Source organism: Chlorocebus sabaeus, chromosome 17 (assembly GCF_047675955.1).
Source record: "Chlorocebus sabaeus isolate Y175 chromosome 17, mChlSab1.0.hap1, whole genome shotgun sequence".
Classification (NCBI taxonomy): Eukaryota; Metazoa; Chordata; class Mammalia; order Primates; family Cercopithecidae; genus Chlorocebus; species Chlorocebus sabaeus.
Window position 1 is genome coordinate 57,738,375 of NC_132920.1, and position 24,702 is coordinate 57,763,076.

The window sequence follows — 24,702 nt, forward strand, 5'->3', positions numbered from 1 at the left end:
AGCTTTGAGGTTGAGAGTATGAAGTTTTCTAGATAAAGAATTATGTCATCTTCAAACAGAAATATTTTGACATACTCTTTTCCTATTTGGATGCCCTTTATTTCTTTCTCTTGCCTGATTGCTCTAGCCAGGACTTCCAATCTATGTTGAATATAATTTATGAGAGAGGGTATCCTTGTCTTATTTGGTTTTCAAGAGGGATGCTTCCAGCTTTTGCCATTCAGTATAATGTTGGCTATGTGTTTGTCATATATGGTTTTTATTATTTTGAGATATGGTTCTTCAATACCTAGTTTATTGAGAGTTTTTAACATGAAGGAGTGTTGAGCTTCATTGAAAGCCTTTTTTGCATGCATTGAGATAATCATGTGATTTTTATCTTTAGTTCTGTTTATGTGATGAGTCACATTTATTGATTCGTATATGTTGAACCAACCTTGTATCCCGGGGATGAAGCCTACTCGATCATGGTGGATAAGCTTTTTGATGTTCTGCTGGGTTCGGTTTGCCAGTATTTTATTGAGGATTTTTGCATCAATATTCATCAGGGATAGTGGCCTGAAGTTTTCTTTTTTGTTATATTTCTGCCAGGTTTTCATAATAGGATAATGCTGACCTCAAAGAACAAGTTAGAGAAAAGTCCCTCCTTTTCAATTGTTTGGAATAGTTTCAGTAGAAATGGTACCAGCTCTGCTTTGTACATCTGGTAGAATTTGGCTGTGAATCCACCTGGTCCTGGGATTTTTTTGGTTGGTAGGCATTTATTGCTGATTAAATGTTGTTGGTCTGTTCAGGGATTCAATTTCTTCCTGTTGCAGTCTGTATGCGTCCAGGGGTTTATCCATTTCTTCTAGATTTTCTAATTTGTGTAGAACTGTTAGTAATATTCTCTGGGCCAGGCACAGTGGCTTACGCCTGTAATTCCAGCACTTTGGGAGGCTGAGGAGGGCAGATCACGAGGTCAGGAGATCGAGACCAGCCTGAGTCTGTCCAACATGATAAAACCCCATCTCCACTAAAAATATAAAAAGTTAGCTGGGCGTGGTGGGGTGCGCCTGTAGTTCCAGCTACTTGGGAGGCTGAGGCAGGATAATCACTTGAACCTAGGAGGCAGAGGTCGCAGTGAGCCAAGATCATGCCACTGCACTCCAGCCTAGGTGACAGAGTGAGACTCCATCAAATAATAATAATAATAATAATAATAGTAATAATAATATTCTCTGGTGGTTATTTGTATTTCTGTGGGGCCATTGGTAATATCTCCTTTGTCATTTCTAATTGGGTTTATTTGAATTCTCTCTTTTCTTCTTGATTAGTTTTAGCTAGTAGTCTATCTATTTTGTTAGTTCTTTCAAAAGACCAACTTCTAGATTCATTTATGTTTTGAATGTTGTTTTGTGTCTTAGTCTCCTTCAGTTCATCTCTGATTTTTGTTATTTTTTATCTTTTTCTAGCTTTGGAGTTTCTTTGCTCTAGGTTCTCTAGTTCTTTTAGTTGTGACAATAGTTGTTAAATTGGGATCTTTCTAAATTTTGATATGGGTATTTAGTGCTATAAATTTTCCTCTTAACACTGCCTTTACTGTGTCTCAGAGATTGTTGTATGTTGTATCTTTGTTCTCATTTCAAATAACTTCTTATTGTCCTTAATTTCATTATTTACCCAAAAGTTATTCAGGAGCAGGTTATTCAATTTCCATGTGATTGTATGATTTTGAGCAATTTTCTTAGTTGTGATTTGTAATTTTATTGCACTCTGGTCTGAGATGGTGGTTGTTATGATTTCAGTTCTTTTGCATTTGCTGAGGAGTGTTTTGTGTCTGATTATGTGGTCCTTTTTAGAGTATGTGCCATGTGGTGATGAGAATAATATATATTTTGTCGTTTTTGGTGGAGAGTTCTGTAGATGTCTATTAGATCCATTGATCCAGTGTTCAGTTCAGGTCCTGAATATCTTTGTTAATTTTCTGCCTTGATGATCTGTCTAATACTGTCATGGGATGTTGAAATCTCCCGTTATTATGTGGAAGTCTAAGTCTCTTTGAAGATCTCTAAGAACTTGTTTCATGAATCTTTGTGCTCTTGTGTTGGATGCATATATTTTTAAAATAGCTCTTCCTGGCTAATTGAATCCTTTACCCTTATGTAATGCCCATCTTTGTCCTTTCTGTTCTTTGTTGGTTTAAAGTCTGTTTTTTTCTGAAATTAAGATAGCAGCTCCTGCTGTTTTCTGTTTTCCATTTGCCTGGTGGATTTTTCCCCCTCCTTCTATTTTGAGTCTATGGGTGTCATTGCATGTGCGATGAGTCTTCTGAAGACAGCATGCCAATGGGTCTTGGTTCTTTAGCCAGCTTTCTACTCTTTGCCTTTTAATTTGGGCATTTAGCCCATTTATATTCAAAATTAGTATTGATATGTGTAAATTTGATCCTGTCTTCATGATGATAGCTGGTTATTTTTCAGACTTGTTTCTGTGGTTGCTTTATAGTGTCACTGGTCTGTGTACTTCAGTGTGTTTTTGTAGTGAGTGGTATTGATCTTTCCTCTCCATATTTATGTTTCCTTCAGGAGCTCTTGTAAGGCAGGTCTGGTGGTATGAAATTCCCTCAGCATTTACTTATTTGAAAGGTATCTAATTTCTCCTTTGCTTATGAAGCTTGATTTGGCCAGATATAAAATTCTTGGTTAAAATCTTCTATTTTTTTTTTTTTTTTTGAGACAGCCCTATTACCCAGGCTGGAGTGCAGTGGCTCAATCTGGGCTCACTGCAACCTCTGCCTCTTGGGTTCAAGTTATTCTCCTGCCTCAGCCTCCCGAGTAGCTGGGATTACAGGCACGTGCCACCACTCCTGGCTAATTTTTATATTTTTAGTAGAGACGGGGTTTTGCCATGTTGGCCAGGCTGGTCTTGAACTTCTTACCTCAGGTGATCTGCTCACCTCCTCCTCCCAAAGTGCTGGGAATACAGGCATGAGCCATCGTGCCCAGCCTTAAAATTTCTTTTTTTTTTTTTTAAGATTGTCTAATATAGGCACTCATTTTTTTCTGGCTTATAGGGTTTCTGCTGTTAGTCTGATGAGCTTCCCTTTGTAGGTGACCTGACCTTTCTCTCTAGCTGCCTCTACTATTTTTTCTTTCAGTTTGACCTTGGAGAATCTAAAAACTATGTGTCTTTGGGATGATTTTCTTGTTAAGTATCTTAGTGGGGTTCTCTGAATTTCCTGAATTTGAATGCTGGCCTGTCTTTCTAGATTGTGGAGGTTATCATGGATGATATCCTGAAATATGTTTTCCAATTTGCTTATACTCACCTCACTTCTTTAAGCGACACCACTGAGTCATAGATTTGGTTTCCTTACATAATTCCATATTTATCAGTGGGTTTTTTTGTTGCTTTTCATTCCTTTTTTTTCTCTATTCTTGTCTGACTGACTTATTTCAGGAAGCCAGTCTTCAGTTTCTGAGAGTCTTTCCTCAGCTTGTTCTATTCTGCTATTAATACTTATAATTGCATTATGAAATTCTAGTATTGTGTTTTTCACCTCTATCAGGTTGGTTATGTTCTTTTCTATACTGGCTGTTTTGTCTCTGAGCTCTTGCATTGTTTCATCATGATTCTTAGCTTCCTTGGATTGGGTTTCAATGTGCTCCTGTAGCTCAATGATCTTTGTTTCTATCCATATTCTGAATTCTATTTCTGTCATTTCAGGCATCTTAGACTGGTTCAGAATTCTTGCTGGAGAGATGATGGGATTGCTTGGAGAAAAAGAAGGCACTCTGGCTTTTTGAGTTGTTATGACTCTTGCATTGGCTCTTTCTTATTTTTGTGGGCTGATATTTCTTCAATTTTTGAAGTTGCTGACCTTTGGATTTTTCTTTTCTTTTATCCTTTTTGATTACCTTCAGGTTTTGATTGTTGCCTACGGTGGGCTGAGTCAACTGGCTTTGTTTCTGAAAGATTTTAGGGGGCCAGTGCTCAGTCCTCAATTCCTGGACTGCATGCTTTAAATCTGGCAGACTTATATTGGTTTCCATCTTTGTTCTCTTGCTCCTCAAGGCTTGAAATCCACTGCTCAGAGGATGCTGAGGTGCTCCTGGACTGCTGGTCACTACACTCTGATGGGTGGTGCCAGCCAAAACTAGTGTGGTGGCTATGGGATGCATCCTCCTTTGCATGTATCAGCAGCAGCGTCAGTGGCAGCACAAGAGGGAGCACACTGGTCAGCTGTGGCAGCATGCTGTGGGTGCTGGGGTGCCCACCTCTGTGTGGGCATTCACAACAGTGATGGAGGCGGCACAGCTCATGTGGGGGTGGGTGGCTGCTGGCGACTGTGTGTGCGGTTACACTGTTAGTGGTATTAACATGGAGGTGGGGTACTGATGGGTGCAGCTCTGTGTGCACTCTCTGTGCATCACATTCACGGCAGGGAACCGTCCGCTATTCTCTGTGCCTAGTTTCACTACTGCCCGGGCTTGCTGACTTTGTGCCCACCAAGGCCCCCACAGCAATGGTGGTTGAGCAGGGACGGTGGGGCCAGGGGACAGGATGCATGGGCAGAGAGCACTCCACAATAGCTGCAGTGGTAGGGCAGGGTGAATGCAAACACGTACATTGGTGGGGCAGAGAAGGCAAAACCTACCTGTGCACACACGCACTGTGAAAGCAATGTGGAGGGTGCTCATGGGCCCCAGGAAAGCCATAGTGGTAGGAGGGAGCAGGAGGTCTGCTGCATGACCATGGGGCCTGCCCCACTGTAGTTCTCCAGCCAGTCAGGCACGGTCCACCAGTGCAGAATGTATGATATGGGGCCCTAGGACACCCAAGGCTGCCTTGCAAGCAGGCACAACTAGCATGGAGCCCTGGGAATGACCGGGGTACTCAGGTCGAACTGACCTCATCTGATGTGCAAGCTTGCCCTACTCAGTTCAGATATGACAATTCCTCTAGGGCTAGAGCCTCCTATGGGATCAAGTCAAGCAGAGGAAGATTTGATGGCTCTGCTTTGTTGAAGATGCTCCCACACGAAACCCCCTGGGCTCCACACCAACTGGTTCACTACCCCTAACACTCCTCTAAGCTGCTTTCCCTGCCAATTCAAGTGTCTGTGGTGGTCCAAGGTCCTCCTCCTGCCAGGATTCCAGAGTCCCATGGTGAGGGCAGATTGTTCTTTGCCAGTTCAACTCACCCATTCTCCTAGAGTCATTTGGGACCAGGAGTGAGTCCCAGTGTGCTGTAGCCCTGTGCAGTGTTCCCAGCTTCCTCCCCTTTCAGCCCAGCTTCCTTGTCTTTCTTCCATCTACTCTCAGTGCCTTCTCTCCAAAGATCTGTTAGCAATTTCTTTTTTAATTTTTGTGGGTACCTAGTAGGTATATATATTTATGGGGTACATTAGATGTTTTGATACAGGTATACAATGTGAAATAAGCACATCATGGAGTATGGGGTATCCATCCCCTCAATCACTTATCCTTTGAGTTACAAACAATCCAATTACACTCTTTGAATTATTTAAAAATATACAATTAAGTTACTGTTTATTATAGTCACCTTGTTGTGCTATTTTGAGTTTTAGATCCCACAAATAAGGAAGAACATGCAATATTTATCTTTCTGGGTCTGGATTATTTCACTTAATGATCTCCAGTTCCATCCATGTGGCAAATGTCTGGATTTCATTCTTCGTTTATGGTTGAATCATACCCCATTATGTATGTATACCACATTTTCTTTATTCATTCATCTGTTGATGGACACTTCGGTTGCTTCCAAATGTTAGCTATTGTAAACAGTGCTACAACAAACATAGCAGTGCAGATACCTCTTCAATATGTTGATTTCCTTTTTGTGTGTGTGTATATACCCAGCAGTGGAATTGCTGGATCATATGGTAGCTCTTGGATGAAATGTTTTGTAAATATCTATTAGTTCCATTTGGTGTATAGTACAAAGTAAGCATCATATTTCTTTGATGATTTCTCTCTGAAAAAATCCGACCAGTGCTGAAAATGGGGTGCTAAAGTCTCCAGGTATTATTGTATTGTGGCTTATCTCTGTCTTTAGCTCCAGTAACATTTCCTTTATATATCTGGGTACTCCAGTGTTGGGTATATATATATTTAAAATTGTTATACTCTCTTGCTGACTTGACACCTTTATCATTATACAGTGACCTTCTTTGTCTCTTCTTATAGATTTTGTCTTGAAACCTCTTTTGTCTGATATAAGTATAGGTACTCCTATTGTTTTTTGGTTTTCATTGCCATGAAGTATCTTTTTGTATACCTTTATTTTCAGTCTATGTGTGTTTTTATAGCTGAAGTGTGTATCTTGTTGGCAACAGATCCATGGGTCTTTTTTTTTAATCTATTCAGTCATTTTATGTCTGTTGATTGGAGAATTGAATCTATTTACATTCAATGGTGATATCGATAAGTAAGTACTTACTCCTGCCATTTTGTTATTTGTTTTCTTGTTGTTTTCTGGTCTTCTCTTCCTTCTTTCTCAACTTTCTGTCTTCCTCTAGTGAAGTGATTTTCTCTGGTGATATGATTTTGTTTCTTGCTTTTATTTTTTGTTTGCCCATCATATTTCTTTTTGGTTTGAGATTACCATAATCTCAAATACTATGGGTTGCAAATACTATTTTATAACCCATTATTTTAACCTGATAACAACTTAATGCTATTTGCATAAACAAACAAGCAAAAAGAAAACTAACAAAAACTCTATGCCTTAATTTTGTCCCCCTGCTTTTTAACTTTTTGTTATGTCTATGTGTATCTTCCCACAGTGACATTTTCTTCGGAAGTTGTAGTTATTATTTTTGATTGGTTCATCATTTAGTCTTTCTACTTTGGATAAGAGTAGTTTACACACCAAAATTGCAGTTTTATAACATTTTGTGTTTGTGTACTTACTATAACCAGTGTTTATTGTCTTCATTACAACTCACCAATGTCCTTTTCTTTCTAATTGAAGTACTACCTTTAGCATTTCTGGTAGGACAGGTCTAGTGTTGTTAAAATCCCTCAGCTTTTGTTTGTCTGGGAAAGTCTTTAATTCTCTTTCATGTTCGAAGGATGTTTTTGTGGGATATACTATTCCAAGGTAAAAGCCTTCTTACTTCAGCACTTCAAATATGTCATGCCACACTCTCCCGGCCTGTAAGGTTTCCACTAAAAAGTCTGCTGCCACACATATTGGAATGCCATTGTATTTTTTTGTTTGTATATTTTTGTCTGTTTGTTTTTGTTTCTCTTGCTGCTTTTATGATAATTTCTCTATCCTAGACCTTTGGGAGTTTGATTATTAAATGCCTTGAGGTAGTCTTCTTTGGGTTACATCTGCTTGGTGTTCTATAACTTTCTTGGACATAGATATTGCTGTCTTTCTCTAGGTTTGGGAAGTTCTCTGTTATTATCCCTTTGAATAAACTTTCTACACTTATCTCTTTCTCTACCTCCTTTTAAGGCCAATCACTCTTAGATTTGCCCTTTTGAGGTTCTTTTCTAAATCCTGTAGGTATGCTTCATTGTTTTTTATTCTTTTTTCTTTTGTCTCTTCTGACTGTGTATTTTCAAATTACCACTGGATAGGTGATTCCCCTCTGATGAGTGCTGGTTTAAATGTTTCTTCCATGGGCAGGTATTGGCTGAGTTTGGTCGACTTTCCTCTCTCCAAACTCACTGATTTCTTTCTTCTGCTTGATCAATTCTGCTCTTAAAAGACTCTGATTCATTCTTCAGTATGCCAATTGCATTTTTCAGCTCCATAATTTCTGCTTGATTCTTTTTAATTATTTTAATCTCTGTATTAAATTCATCTGATAGGATTCTGAATTCCTTCAATGTGTTATCTTAGATTTCTTTGGGTTTCCTCAACACAGCTAGTTTGAATTCACTGTCTGAAAGGTCACACATCTCTGCTTTTCCAGGACTGGTCCCTGCACCTTATTTAGTTTAAATATTTGGTGAGTTCATGTTTTCCTGGATGGTGTTGATGCTAGTAAATGTTCTTCAGTGTCAGGGCATTGAACTAGATTTTTACTGTAGTCTTCACTGTTTGGGCTTAATTGTAGCTATCCTTCTTGGGAAGGCTTTCCAGATATTTGAAAGGACTTATGTGTTGTGATCTAAGCTGTATGTGCTTTAGGGGGCACTCCAAGCCCAGTAAAGGTATGGTTCTTGCAAACTCAGAGAGTCTTCAAGAATCGTAATGGTTTTAGACAAGATCTGGTAGTCCACCTTCATAGTTTTGAACAAGATCTGGCAGAATTCTCGAGATTGCCAGGCAGAAACTCCTGTTCTCTTCCCTTACTTTCTCCCAGATGTACAGAGTCTCCCTCTCTGTTTTGAGCCACCTAAGGTTGGGAGTGGATTCACACAAGCTCCCCTGTGGCCACCACCACTATGACTGCACTAGGTTAGACCTGGAGCCAGCACAGCTCTAGGTCTTGCCCAAGGCCTACTGTAACCACTCCCCGAATACTGCTTATGTTTCCTCAAGGCCCTGCTGCTCTACAATCAGCAAGTTGCAAAGCCAGCTAGACCTGTCTTCTTCCCTTCCAGAGAGTGAGTTTCCCCAGGCCAGGTGTGGGTCCAGAGTACCTCCCAGGAGTCAGGGGCTAGAGTTAAAAACCTTAGGAGTCTACCTGGTATTCTATTGTATTGCAGCAGATCTGGAACTCACACCACAAGATGTAATCCTTCCCACTCTTTCCTCTCCTTTCCAAAGGCAGAGGAGACTCGCCCCATAGCCACCACCACTCCAAGCCACAAGGAATACTTCCAGACTACCTTCAATGTTTCTTTAAGGCCCAAGGTCTCTTAAATCAGCTTGTCATGAATGCTGCCTGGCCTTGGACTCATCCTTCAGGGCAGTGGACTTCCTTCTGGCCCAGCGCAGGTCCAGAAGTGCCATCCATGAGTCAGGTCCTGGAATTGGGGACCCAAGAGACTGCTTGGTGCTTTGCCCCACTGTGGCTGCTCTGGTGCAAGACAGAATCCCCTTTACTTTTCTCTCTGCTTTTCTCAAGCAGAAGTTTTGCCCCATGGACACCATAGCTGGTAATGTGCTGAGTCTCACCTGAGGTCAGCATGTCTCAGAGACTCACCCAAGGCACTTGATGTAGTCCCTGAGTATTGCTTCCATTTGTTCAGGACCCAAGGACTCTTCAGTTAGCACGTGATGAATCCTGCCAGGATTGTGTCGTTTCCTTCAAAGTAGCAGGTTCCCTTCTGTCCCAGAGTGTGTCTAGATAAGTCATCTGGGGGGACTGGATCTGGAATGGGGTCTGGAATGGGGAGCCTCACAACTCTGATCAGTGACCTATCCTGCTATGCCTGAGCTGGTGTCCTAGAAGCAAGTCCTCCTCACTCTTTCCTCTCCTCACCTCAAGTGGAGGAAGAGGTCACTTCTGGAGCACTGAGCTATGCAGCCTGGGGTTAAGGGAGGGGTGATGCCAGCACTCCTTTGGGTGCCCCGGTTGGTGTTTCAGTATGTCATATGCCAGCCCAGTCCACTGTCCCTGGACCTAGTTTAGCACTAGGACTCACTTAAGAAATGCAGTCCTTATGGCCTTGACTGCCCTTCAAGTTTGCTTGGAGACACAGAGTGCTGTAGCCCTCAATGGTGAGGTTTGCAATCACTCAACTTTGGACTGCTGGATCAGTGATTCCCATCTAACTAGGGCTGGTTGAAATACTCCGTCCATGGCTAGGCTTCAGCTGTGTTTGATCCAGTTTTCTTTTGTGCTCTAACAGGACAGCAGTGAGTTAAATGCCTCACCATTGCTGTGTTCTCTCTCCTCTAGTGTCCAGAGACTCTGCACCAGCCTGTGCTTCAGGGGATGGGGGAGGGGTGATGTCAGTGATTCAAGACTGTTATCTCTATCTCTTCAGTGCCTCTTTCAGCAATATGAAGTGCAAACCAGGTACTATGAGTACTCACCTGATTTTTGGTTGTTATGAAGGTGTTTTCTCTGTGTAGATAGTTGTTAACTTAGTGTCCTTGCAGGGGATGGGGTGGGGGACAATCAGTGAAGCTTTCTATTCCACCCTCTTGCTCCCATATGGTAAATTTTTTAAAAAAGAGGTCCCTTACATATTTTCTGAATTGTCTCAGGACCTAATTGTATTCATAACATCACTTGATAGATGTTCTATGCAAGAAATAATAAATATTTGGGGGGTAATAAAATTGCTTTGGGTGAGCATTGCTTGAGTGATTTACTGCAGGCTTTTGCCTGCCACAACATGGAATTTCAAAGTATTCAAAAAATAAACAAATCTCCCTTGATATTATCACCCTCGGAGCTTCCTAACAAGTAGAAGAGGCCACGTAGTTATGGTTGAACATTTGTGTTTCTACTTTGGAGTCAGAAGCCAAGAGAACAAACGAATGTTATGATGAAGTTAAGATTTTCTAGCCCTTTCGTAAGAACTGTTATTACTGATGTAAAGGTAGTGATGAAGCAATAAGCCAAACACAGAGACATATGAACCACAGTTATAAGAAAAGAAAGATGAAACAGAGAAATGTGTTCTGAGAATTAGTACTCTCTACAGGGATAAACCTGGCTTTTATTTGAAAGGTTTTTTTTTTTTTTTCTTTTCCAGTATTAAAGCTAGACCAGACTATAAAATATCATGTAGAATAGACACATTGATAATGCTGATGAAATATGCAGGTGCTTATATTAGTTAGCATTTTTTCTCTATCTCCTTTTTAGATTTTATTTTAGTTTTTGGCTAACCAAACACAATTATTAGAACCAATATTGCTTAAAATGAATGTATTACTACATACTCGAAACATTTCTTTAGAAAAAATAAGCTACATACATATTATGGAATAGAATTTTTCTACAGCATTTTAATATAGAATCCTGGAGGAAATTGAATGAGGATTATTTAGATGATTTTGTTTCTTAAAATTCAGATACTTTAAAAATTTTATGTACTTTTTATTTCTGCTATTATTTGATGGTTTTTGTTAGAGAAAAATCACTGCAAACTAGGAATAACAAAAAATGATAAAAATACAAAACAAACTGAGTTAAGGTAAACATTTTAGAGTACCTGAAAAAGTCAAATCCAAGAAGTTCTAATATTAAAATCCGGCCGGGCGCGGTGGCTCACGCCTGTAATTCCAGCACTTTGGGAGGCCGAGGCGGGTGGATCACGAGGTCAGGAGATCAAGACCATCCTGGTTAACACGGTGAAACCCCGTCTCTACTAAAAATACAAAAACATAGCCAGGCCTGGTGGCGGGTGCCTGTAGTCCCAGCTACTAGGGAGGCTGAGGCAGGAGAATGGCGTGAACCCGGGAGGCGGAGCTTGCAGTGAGCCGAGATCGCGCCACTGCACTCCAGCCTGGGCGATAGAGCAAGATTCCATCTCAAAAAAAAAAAAAAAAAAAAAAAAAAAAAAAAAAAAAAATCCACCAGGAGTTTTTAGATAATGGCAATGCAATGATTACATCTTAATTGTTTGAAAAAACTGTCTGACTCCATGACTTTCAAATATAGATTTTTTGGAGTAAAATAATCAAGTAAGGCTTCTAGAGGAAAAAAAGAAGGGGTTTATTACTGATGGGACTATAAATCATATCTCTATAGAATTAAATCAAATTTTTCATTTTTTGATGAGGAAAATTCTATTACCTGATGAATAAAATTATCCTTTGAGTTGTATCATTTTTCCTTCAACAAACAATTCTGCATTATAACTTATTACTTTAACTGGATATATTAGTCATTAGTACTTTCTCATTTTTCTTTCTCTAGTCTACAAGGCAGATAATGCTTCCCCACACTCTGGAAGTTAGGCATGGCTATCAGGCTGGGACTAGAGTGGAGGGAAAAAGATCTTCATTTCTGGTGCAAAATTTAAGGAAGTGCCAAAACACAGTAATCAAAAAAAATGTTCAATGCAATATTTTAAAGAATCAAAATTAATGCAAAAAGTTCCAGTATGATCAAAATATCGAAATGTTAATAATGGTATGATGAATAATAATGATTTCTCTTTTTGTCTTAGGCTGCAATGTGGCAGGGTTGGCTCTGTACTGATTCATGATTGAGTGGTATCTAATCATAATAATATGAATTTAAAACCCTGCTCCTGGGAGGTTTCATTTATTGGACATACACATGTAACAAAAATTATTAAAATAATAGAATCACACTGTCAATCAAATGTATTCAAACAACATCTTTTTTTTTTTTTTTTTTTTTTTTTTTTTTTTTTGAGATGTGGTCTTGTTCTGTCACCCAGGCTAGAGTGCAGGGGCCTGATCTCAGCTCACTGCAACCTCTGCCTCTTGCATTCATGTTCATGAGATTCTCTTGCCTCAGTCTCCCAAGTAGCTGAGATTACAGGCACCCACCACCACACCTGGCTAATTTTTGTATCTTTAGTAGAGACAGAGTTTCGCCATGTTGGCCAGGCTGGTCTCAAACTCCTGAGGTCAAGTGATCCGCTTGTCTTGGCCTCCCAAAGTGCTGGGATTACAAGTGTGAAACACCACGTCTGGCCATCAAACGTCTAATTCCATTGAATAGTAATTCAATGGGTTGACAATTTAATGGATCACTACATTACTGCTAAATCTTTATGTAATTATTTGCAAATAGAGAGTTTTATAAAGAAAATAAAAGCAGGAAATGCTTCTCACAGATCTCATCAGAAAGTTATTTAATCAGACTTTGTTGATTTAGTTAATGAATTAGGAATTAAGCATCTTATGTTTAATTGAAAGTTTTCTAAATATATAATGGGAGTGCAAGAAAAGTCCTTGTCTTTAAAAGACTTACAGTCTTACTGAAAAAACTGATACTCTCAACTTCCTATCCCCAAAAGATTGAATCATAACAATTTAAGTCAGTTGTTTGGGACTTAAAGTGCATTTTCCTCAAGAAACACAACTAGAAAAATAGTTGGTTTCTGAAGCTGTATTGTAAATCCTACTAAACCGAAATAGTCTACTGGGGAAATTATTAGTGCACACTCACATTTCATTCTTCTCTCTCTCTCTCCTGAGCACATAGGAAGACTAGATACCTTATCTCTCTTGTAACAGTGTGAGATCGTGCGACAAGTTTAGATCAATGGAATGTGAGAGAAGCGATGGATGAAGAGTAGTGGGACCTCATGTATAGTACGCTTACCATTGGCATTACTGGAAGAAAGGGATCTCTCTGATAAGAAATGGATTGGGCACCAAAAGACCTAAAAGCTCTGTAGAAAAGTCTTCTTGGTCAAAATTACCAATAACAGCTCTTAGAGCTTAGGTGATAAGATGGTGCCCACATAGAGGTAGACTGGAACTCAAGAAGCAAGTAACTCAGACAAGTTGCCTACAAAGTTATATGTGCTTTGAATACTGATATAACAACGGTTTCAAGACTGATTTTTAAAATATGGCAAAACCAACAACTCTAAGGGGCAAATTTGTTGAGAAGCATCAGAAATATGTGCTGTGAACGTCTTCCTATGTTTATATGTTTTCTAATTACCAAGTTTATCTTTTTAAAAAAGTTAGCAGCTAGTTAAAGCTTTTAAAGTTTCTAATCTATTTTACTGTCCTACATTAAATCAGAGGGAGAATGTATGCTAATGTTTAGGCCACAGTGTTAAAAGGAAAACAGTATGTGCCTGTCTGTGGTAAGAATTTTGTTGCCTCTGGTAACTGAAGCAAGGGAAAGTACAACTCAGAGATCCCTGGGGATACCATTAGAAGACTCTCCTTTGAGAGAAAAACCTTGAAGGCTCTGTATTCTATTTACTAGAGTGAGCATATTTCCTGGTTGGACAATGCTGAATTAAGGAGAAGGCTAAGTCAGAGCAGATTCTAATATTTTAACCCAAATGGCAAGAAAAATAACACCTTTGACAGGAACAGAAGATTGGAAAACATTAGGTGGAAGCTGAAGAATTCTGGTTTGGATTTATTGAGTCGGAAATAATGGCGGAATAGCTTACTAAGTACTGGTTATGTGCCAAGTTTGCTTGTGCTCTTTGTCCAGATTTCCTTAGCAAATTCTGGGTTAAAAGATAGAAATCATGTTTAAATAATTATCATATTTAATAACATGTGCAATGTTCCATGGTGGCAGAGAGGAGAAAATAGGTAACTTTGAGGGTCTCAGATGCTTCACTGAGAATAGAATATTTTGAGTTTTATCTAAAATGATGAGCATGAACTTGCCAGATAAATTAGTAAAGAAGAGGTAAAGGCAAAGATAATCAGAGAGAGGAAACAGGTAGGCTCTAACTGTATAAAACCGCATAACATATTTGGCTCACTAAAAATAATTTTTTTATGGGGTGAGAAGAAGAAAGGGCATAATAAAAGGTGACTTCTGAGAACATGGCTTGCAAATCATAAAGAACAGGCCATGAAATGAAGTTTAGATTTTATTTTGTAAGCATTGTGAAGCCATTACAAGATTGTTTATTTGTTTTTGTTTTAGACATGGTTTTGCTCTGTTGCCCAGGCTGGAGTACTGTGGCTTGATCACAGTTCACTGAAGCCTTGACTTCCCAGACTCAAGCAATCCTCTCACCTCAACCTCTTAAGTAGCTGGGACTATACTACGTCTGTCTTTTTTTTTTTTTTTTTTTTTTTTGGAGAAACAAGGTTTCATCACGTTGCTCAGGCTGGTCTTGAACTCATGGGCTCAAGTGATTCCCCTGCTTCAGCCTCCCAAAATGCTGGGATTATGTAATTTTTTATGTAAGCATCAGCCCCTGTGCTCTGCCCCACCATTGCAAGTTTTTAAGAAGAGGAGTGACTGATCAAATTCATAGTTTAGAAAGATCAATCTGACAAAGCAGTATGACAAATGGATTGCATAAGGACAATATAAGGTGTATAGAGAAGATTTATGAGGCCTTTAAGATATTTCAGGTGAAAAATGATGAGAACCTAAAAAGTATCAGTGTGTATAAAAAGGGGAGCACGAACACCAAACTTATACTTGCAATATAAAGCCAATCTATTTTGATGAAATCATAGATGTAGTGTTCACTAATTGGGGATGGTTTAGGCTGGATTGAGATGGGAATGGAATGATGCAGTTATTGAGGCAAAGGAAAATATGTAAGATGACAGTCAGTTTTCTAACTTGGCAGTCATTCTTTTTCACCAGTCATTATGGGGTCAGGTGGAGCGCCTACTGATCTGTAAGATGTGCTAATTGTTACCATCGACTACAGTTAACTTGAATTCCATGTGTCTCATCTGCCCCTACTCAACAATTACAAGAGTTTCTTGGAGCTTCAGAATTGGTAAGGAACAGGTTAGTTTTGTTGTAATTAATAAAAGTACCAAAAAACCCAAGAGATCTGAACAAGAAGGTCTCTGTTTGAAAGAACACAAGGGTTTCCCTTTAGTCCATGCTTCCAAAAATAAGTACATTGGTATCAATCTAGTGTTGCTGTGGAGAAATTAGGGTCTATCTTTGTTGTTCCACTTTGTTTCAAAACATGCACCTGAGAGGGACACAGCTCTTCCTGCAGTGTGTGGTTGCCAAGGGACTAAGGCCTGTCTACTTTATGCTAGTTATTTCTTTTTCTCTTGTATTTTCTTTGCATTATTCAGAATTAAAGTAATGATCTCATCTTACTTTTCCAAAACCAAAAAGAGAATTTATTAGATCAATATAAATTCAGTAAAATAGTAATAAAATACCCATGCATTATGACAATAAAATTCTATTGCTTTTCTTATTTAATAGGTTACGGGGCTTGTTCTTCTTAGACACTTCTTAGAAAAAATAAAGACTATGAAATATTTTGTTCACATGACATCCTAGTTTTATTTTTATTAACATGGTTTTAAACAGGGTATCTATAGATGTGCTAATGCCAATGGAATACTTTAAATCTGATGACCCAGAATAAAATTTCTGCAAAATTTGCTTTATCTGTCCAATAATAAGAGATCAAAAGCCCTGATACTCATGAACACTTTGACCTGGGAAAATCTACAGGCTACTTTCCCACAGGTATAGGGGCTTCTTTTTTTTTATTTTTATTTTTTTTATTTTTTATTATTATTATACTTTAAGTTCTAGGGTACATGTGCATAACGTGCAGTTTTGTTACATATGTATACTTGTGCCATGTTGGTGTGCTGCACCCATCAACTAGTCATTTACATCAGGTATAACTCCCAATGTAATCCCTCCCCCCTCCCCCCTCCCCATGATAGGCCCCGGTGTGTGATGTCCCCCTTCCCGAGTCCAAGTGATCTCATTGTTCAGTTCCCACCTATGAGTGAGAACATGCAGTGTTTGGTTTTCTGTTCTTGCGATAGTTTGCTAAGAATGATGGTTTCCAGCTGCATCCATGTCCCTACAAAGGACACAAACTCATCCTTTTTTATGGCTGCATAGTATTCCATGGTGTATATGTGCCACATTTTCTTAATCCAGTCTGTCACTGATGGACATTTGGGTTGATTCCAAGTCTTTGCTATTGTGAATAGTGCCACAATAAACATACGTGTGCATGTGTCTTTATAGCAGCATGATTTATAATCCTTTGGGTATACACCCAGTAATGGGATGGCTGGGTCATATGGTACTTCTAGTTCTAGATCCTTGAGGAATCGCCATACTCTTTTCCATAATGGTTGAACTAGTTTACAATCCCACCAACAGTGTAAAAGTGTTCCTATTTCTCCACATCCTCTCCAGCACCTGTTGTTTCCTGACTTTTTAATGATTGCCATTCTAACTGGTGTGAGATGGTATCTCATTGTGGTTTTGATTTGCATTTCTCTGATGGCCAGTGATGATGAGCATTTTTTCATGTGTCTGTTGGCTGTATGGATGTCTTCTTTTGAGAAATGTCTGTTCATATCCTTTGCCCACTTTTTGATGGGGTTGTTTGTTTTTTTCTTGTAAATTTGTTGGAGTTCTTTGTAGGTTCTGGATATTAGCCCTTTGTCAGATGAGTAGATTGCAAAAATTTTCTCCCATTCTGTAGGTTGCCTGTTCACTCTGATGGTAGTTTCTTTTACTGTGCAGAAGTTTTTTAGTTTAATGAGATCCCATTTGTCAATTTTGGCTTTTGCTGCCGTTGCTTTTGGTGTTTTAGACATGAAGTCTTTGCCCATGCCTATGTCCTGAATGGTACTACCTAGGTTTTCCTCTAGGGTTTTTATGGTATTAGGTCTAACATTTAAGTCTCTAATCCATCTTGAATTAATTTTCGTATAAGGAGTAAGGAAAGGATCCAGTTTCAGCTTTCTACTTATGGCTAGCCAATTTTCCCAGCACCATTTATTAAATAGGGAATCCTTTCCCCATTTCTTGTTTTTGTCAGGTTTGTCAAAGATCAGATGGCTGTAGATGTGTGGTATTATTTCTGAGGACTCTGTTCTGTTCCATTGGTCTATATCTCTGTTTTGGTACCAGTACCATGCTGTTTTGGTTACTGTAGCCTTGTAGTATAGTTTGAAGTCAGGTAACGTGATGCCTCCAGCTTTGTTCTTTTGACTTAGGATTGTCTTGGAGATGCGGGCTCTTTTTTGGTTCCAGGTATAGGGGCTTCTTATTAGGCTCCACAGATACTATAGGCTAGGTCTGCCACCAAAAAGACCATTCAAAGTTTTGGGAAATAATAGAGAATAGTAGCTGGTAAGAGATCACAGAAGTAATACAAGGAGGCAAAAAGTAAAAAGGATCACAGTAATACAAGGAAGTAAAAAGTGAAACATGATATCACAAATCAGGAAGAGATACCAAGAAGACAGGGAAGTTGATTATAGTTTCAGCGTGAAAAAAATGAAGAGGGTCAGAATTCACACTCCTTCTTAATAAATTTCAAACAGCCATTCTCCCACTATATTCATGCTAATTTTTGTACAAAACCAGTTTTCATAATTATGATAGGCTTTTTGTTTAGTGGGGCCAAACTGTAACGTGTGCCAATAAAGAATGCTGGGGCAGATATTCATGGAGCGGATAGTATTCTTGTATAAATTCAATAAATTTTGCATGCTACTTAGAGTAAAACAGTATGTTTAGTTTAAGTTTGACATATTGAAGGCTTTTTTGGCTTTAATAGCAATATTATTACATTATTTATTAGGCATTTAATGGTGCCTTTTCACATAATTCTCATTCTGCTCTCCTCTACCCTTCTGCTTTTTTCCCTCCTTCTCCCTCACCTTCTTCTGTTACTCATACCTCCTAAAAGTCATCTGAAGACAAATTAGACTTGGAATATTCACTATAATGCTTTGGGAAGGTTGCCACAGACATCCCCTCACCAGACATTTCAACAAGTTGATTGTATCACATACCATTTAGCCACAGTTTTGAAAATGTTTTCATTTATTTTTGGATGCATAATAAATGGACATAGTTTTGGGGTAGACATATTGAACTTTAGGTGTCTATAAAATATTGGTGGGAATATCTGACAGAGTGATAGAAAGTTCTGAGGCTTAAGACAAAGAGACTAAGAAGCGCACAGGGTAAGAATGTTGCTGTTCAAATCAAGGAAGAAATGCATTTTAAGGATAATTGAGTACTTAACATCTTGAAAACCAAAATGAAGTCCTTATTTCAACACCAGCCCATTGGCTGGTGGGCTTTTCCACCACTACCCAACTCAGATCTTCTCTGCTCATTTTTCTTTAAGAGCTAACTCTCACATCTGTATTTTCAGACACTTTTTATGCATGGCACTATAAGTACATATCTAAAGATAATAACTATTTACATCATTCCTAAATATTGCCGTTACTTGAATTCACTAATCATATGCCCTTCTAACAATAGTCACTATATACCATTAATGATGATTGTAGGTATGAGGAAAGAGTTTAACATTCCATTAGGTCTCTATGACCCATTTAATTTATTTCCAGAGCCAGTATTTATATTCTGATTATAATTCCAAGAATTGGCCTTTTCTTGATGGGGTAGAGATTATACCCATTATCCTAACGTTTGTCCTCTTTTAGTGAAGACATAAGAGCTCTCTCTGTGATGTACTATGTATTTTTGATAGCAGTTACCTTTATTTTAATCTTACCTGACCAATCTGCATTTGGCACAGTGAAAATGTTCTACTTCTAGCATCTCCCATGCAAATTTATTCCCTATTTCAGCCATAAAATATCTTAGTTCTTCAACCTTTATTTGTACTCCTTCCTTTATTACTACTTCCCTATACTCTTTCTCCCAGGCGATATGAAACAAGCATAAGGCATAGTAGCACTAATGACTACCACTGTAATCTAGAAAAATCAGCTAGTCTACATTTTCACTATCAAAATCACATCAAATTCAATGTGCCCAACAGTGAATCCATGATATGAACTTTTCCAGCCAGGTCTGACCTGGTCTTGGTCATGAAACTGAAGTCTGAATAAGTTACAACATAAGGTTCTGTGTATATCAGATAAAGCTTATGTGTTTACATACCTATTACTCATTAATTTATGAAAATTATTTATTAATTTCCAGCATTTACCATATCATTAGGTGGCACCAGGATCCATGGAGTTACATCTAAGAGAACTAAGCATCTTTAAAGTATCTCTTATCCACAAAACTCATAACCATCCCATAACCAAGAGCTGTTATTTTTCTCCTTAATCATCTCTTTAATCTACCCATTATAATTTTTAAAATTTTCACTGCCATTAAAGTTCAAAAAACAGCCAAGTCTTACCTGGACCATTGTAGTAGCTGTTTAATTTGTTTTCTCTCATTCATGCTGCCTTCCCCCAATCCATTGTACATACTACAATCAGAGAGATCTTTAAAAAGACAAATATGATAATGTCATCTTCATTGAAACTCTTCAGAAACCCCTCATTGCTTCTAGGATTAAAAAACAAATTGACTTGGCACACAAGATCCTAATTCTCCAACCTCATCTTGCAATATTCTTTTTTTTTTTTTTTTTTTTTAAGTCTTGCTCTGTCACCCAGACTGGAGTGCAGTGGTGTGATCTTGGCTCACTGGAACCTCTAACTCCCAAGTTCAAGCAGTGCTCCTGCCTCAGCCTCTTGAGTAGCTGGGATTACAGATGCACTCCACCATGCCCAGCTATTTTTAGTAGAGACGGGGTTTCACCATGTTTGTCAGGCTGGTTTCAATCTCCTGACCTCATGATCTGCCCGCCTCAGCCTCCCAAAGTGCTGGGATTACAGGTATGAGGAACCACGTTTGGCCTCATTTTGCAATATCCTATCCCTTTTCTCTGCATTCTAGGCATACCAGCTCTCTTTAAGTTTCCTGAACTTGTCACATGACTTTTGTACATATTGTCTACAAATGTATATTTGTACATATGCACACATATATTGTCCATATGTATAAAATGTTAAACCCATAGTTCAACCTCCTCTCATTCCTCTCTGTGAGTGCCGTGGACTGCAACTGCTTCTAATTCACTATCTTGGCCTCTCCTCAACCAAGATACTTTTTATGGGTTTATCAACACATAACCCTATTGTAAGTCAGGAATATCTATAGTATACTCAAGAATTTACTGTTTATATCTTCCTTTTGTTCATACAAAAAGATACAAAACCCAAAACTGATTACTGATTTTTAGCACATGATCCATCATGCTATCTTATAAAAAGGAGTAAAAATGTAACTCTTTTGAACTAAATTTGTTCAATAATAGCTCAACCATAATACATCTTAATTTATTATAATCTAGGAACCCATAATTTATATACACTGAGGTAATTGCTACTGTGTCTCTATCCAAATCAATGAACAGTCCTCAACTGTTAGGTCTATGTCCTGGAAACTAATCAACTAGAGTTTCATGTTCATCTGTTTCTTTCTATGCTTTATTTGAGTATCTGGTATGTATAAAGATGACATGGTTATAAATTTTTCCATTTGAGATATCAATAACTAGAACTGTTTTTTTCTTTTATCTTACAGTCAAGCTTTCATCATTATTTTCCAAGTTCTTAACAACTCTTTGTTAACAAATAAAAAGAATCCAGTAAAATGCCTGAGACATTGAAGGCACTCAATAAATGTTATTTACCCAACTGACCTTACACACGATTTTAATTTACCTTACTATTTTCTCAAATTTGCCCATTATTATCCTTGTCTTATTAAAAACATAAAAAATCTTAAGTGCCTTTATTTTCTTTTAAAATTCTAAAGTGCTTATTTTTCTTTGAAGCAATCTACAGAGAAAAATAACTTGACAATCTGAATAACTCTGACGAAGATCTTAAGCCCTACCTTTAGGAGCCAAACAACAGTGGCAGAAAGAGACATGAAGTAAACAATGACAAAAATACTACAATAAAAATATGTTCTATGACCAGAAAGATGATAAAGTTTTCTTATTTAGGAGAGTTAAGCAGAGTGGTATTTATGTTATTTATAGGAGGACAAGGAGGGTAAAAAGAGATAACAGGAATATGCAGAAAGAATGTGACATATTCCAGAGTATTTAAGCACACAACCCAGATGGAGTTCAGAATGAATGGCAGGAGTAGGTGGGATGAGGCTGGGTAGACAGGCACATGCTAGATCAGGGAAGTCTGTGTATTTGACTTTAAGGAGCAGAAAAACATTGAAGGATTTAAAGGATACAAGCAATGTGAGGAGATTTGGCTTTTTGAAACCTCACTGTAGTTGCAGCAGCATGGTGCTTTTATTTAATAAGGCCTCTCCAAAGAGAAAATGAGGGCAGTTTAAGAGCTGTATAATTTACAGTAAGTTATATGACAGCTATCACTAAAACAGTGTTATCAATTTACTGCTTTTTACAATGGAGGAAGAGAGCAAGTCTTGGATTAGTACACTAAAGAAAACTAACCTTTTTCCCCATAAATGCAAAGATTGCATAGAGAACAATTATGTCAGACTAATACAATTTATTTCTATGATGTCATCTATCTGCGCTTCAGTAAGGACAGATCCAGTTCCTGATGGAAATCAAAATAACAAGCTAGACTGATACAATCTAGAACACTCCACCACTGAGAGAAAGAACATGAAATTAGAGGAAAGGCTGATTACTTCTGTTTGGAAACAGAGGGTAGTGGGTGGGTGATCTGCCTATAGCTACTGCTGTTTAGTATCTTTATTCATCAATGTTTGAGTGCTTACCTATTAATTTTTCATATTATAAAAAGTTTGTCAAAATTGATTACTTGAAAAAGCAAACATCTTTACATTTTAATGCATATTATATAGATGAAAGTACCGTGTAAACAAATGAAAAGCAATATGTGAAGAAGAAAACAAACTCTAAGTAAAGAAAAATTGTATCAGAAAAGTTTAATGTGTTCCTGGGGCCATGAAGATCCTCATGTATATAAATGCATTCATGAATTAAGTTATGCTGGTAGTTTAACATGCATGTATTTTGCTGCAATGTGCAAATAAAAGTATGTAAGACATTTAAATGATTCCCCTTAAAGAAGCATTTCATCCTACTCAGGTAAACAAATTTATTTTGACATCATATTTCAATTACAATATTGTCATAAACCCTTACACTTACTAAATTAATCCTCATAATAGCCCTATAATACAAGTACTACAGTATCTCATTTTAAAGATGAGGAAGCTGTTGGCCAGACATGGTGGCTCATGCCTGTAATCCCAGCACTTTGGGACGCCAAGGTGGGTAGATCATTTGAGATCAGGAGTTTGAGACCAGCCTGGCCAACATGGTGAAACCCTGCCTCTACTAAAAATACAAAAATTAGCCCGATGTGGTAGGGAGCTCCTGTAATCCCAGCTACTTGGGAGGCTGAGGCAGGAGAATTGCTTGAACCCAGGAGGCGAATGTTGCCATGAGCTGAGACCGCGCCACTGCACTCCTACCTGGGCGACAGAGTGAGATTCCGTCTCAAAAAAAAAAAAAAAAAAAAAAGGTGAGGAAGCTAAGTATCATAGTCCCTAGTAAACTGTGGAGTAATTTCAAGATCTAGAGAAAAATGTTTAGCAGATAAGGATTTAAAGCAAACTAAACTTATTAGAAATAGGTACTGGACATTATTTATTGCCACATTTGAATACTCACTAGGAGAATACAATAGCATTAGACATATCAGGAATTTTACAAAGCATGATCAAAATTTGATTTGATGTAATAATGCACAGTAACATGTCAAACATATCCGAAATATTGTTTATAACAGTGACCTAGTAAGGATGATTTTGACCCAAGTTACTGTTTGAAGAGAAAACTGGAGGAGACTATTTCTAGCAGAATACTCTTTATCCTCTGGAGGGGCCTTTCACATGCCAACAACCTGACCGATGATGAAGAATGCATTATGACAAAACTGACCTCAAACTTTCAATAAGATTCACAATGTTATTCTTATTTGCAGATGCTTTTTAGCTACTACACTGCAATTTAGAAAACAATGACTCCAGGGAGAAGCATGGTCTACTATTTAGTGCATTGTGTAACATTAAGATCTATTGAAATTTGCTGGTTCTTTGAAATAAAGTGAATCTTTAGTGCTTGACATTATCCTGCATCATAAAGTCCCAAGGAACGGAATGAGCTTTGACTGTCTTACCTTGAGAATAAGTAAATTCACGTAAAGTATATAAGACAAATACTGGCTTAGATGAAGTACTCCCAGCCCCCGCCTTTCGGACTGGGAGCTAGCGTGGCGCAGGCACTGAAGGCAGCGGCAGGGCCAGAGGCTTAGCACCTCCCATGACTGAATATAAACTTGCGGTAGTTGGAGCTGGTGGCGTAAGCAAGAGTGCCTTGACGATACAGCTAATTCAGAATCATTTTGTGGACGAATATGATCCAACAATAGAGGATTCCTACAGGAAGCAAGTAGTAATTGATGGAGAAACCTGTCTCTTGGATATTCTGGACACAGCAGGTCAAGAAGAGTACAATGCAATGAGGGACCAGTACATGAGGACGGGGGCGGGGCGGTTTCTTTGTGTATTTGCCATAAATAATATTAAATCATTTGAAGATAGGCACAATTATAGAGAAGAAATAAAAGATTTAAGGACTCTGAAGATGTGCCTATGGTCCTAGTAGGAAATAAAATGTGATTTGCCTTCTAGAATAGTAGACACAAAACAGGCTCAGGACTTAGCAAGCAGTTAGGGGATTCCTTTTATTGAAACATCAGCAAAGACAAGACAGGTTGTTAATGATGCCTTCTGTACATTAGTTTGAGAAATAAAGAAAAGATGAGCAAAGATGGTAAGAAGAAGAAAAAGAAGTCAAAGACAAAGTGTGTAATTATGTAAATACAATTTGTACTTTTTTCTTAAGACATACTTAAGTAAAAGTGATTTTTATACATTACACAAAATTATTAGCATTGTTTTAGCATTACCTAATTGTTTTCCTGCTCCATGCAAACTGTTAGCTTTTACCTTCAATGCTTATTTTAAAATGACAGCGCAAACATTTTTTTCCTCTAAGTGCCAGTATTACCAGAGTTTTGGTTTTCAAACTAGCAATGCCTACGAAAAAGAAACTGAATACCTATGATTTCTGTCTTGGATTTTTTGGTGCATGCAGTTGATTACTTCTTATTTTTCTTACCAATTGTGAACATCGGTGAGAAACAAATTAATGAAGCTTTTGAATCATCCCTATTCTGTGTTTTATCTAGTCACATAAATGTATTAATTACTAATTATAATTTCAGTTGAGGCTTTATAATTGGTTTTCCTGAAACGTTGAGGGAACA

General features: G+C 38.1%; 1 pseudogene; it reads left to right on the top strand.

Annotated features, from left to right (window-relative positions):
* Positions 1 to 23,693: 23,693 nt before the first annotated feature.
* On the top strand, positions 23,694 to 24,267 carry LOC119620193 (GTPase KRas pseudogene; annotated as a pseudogene).
* The last annotated feature ends 435 nt before the right edge of the window (positions 24,268 to 24,702 follow it).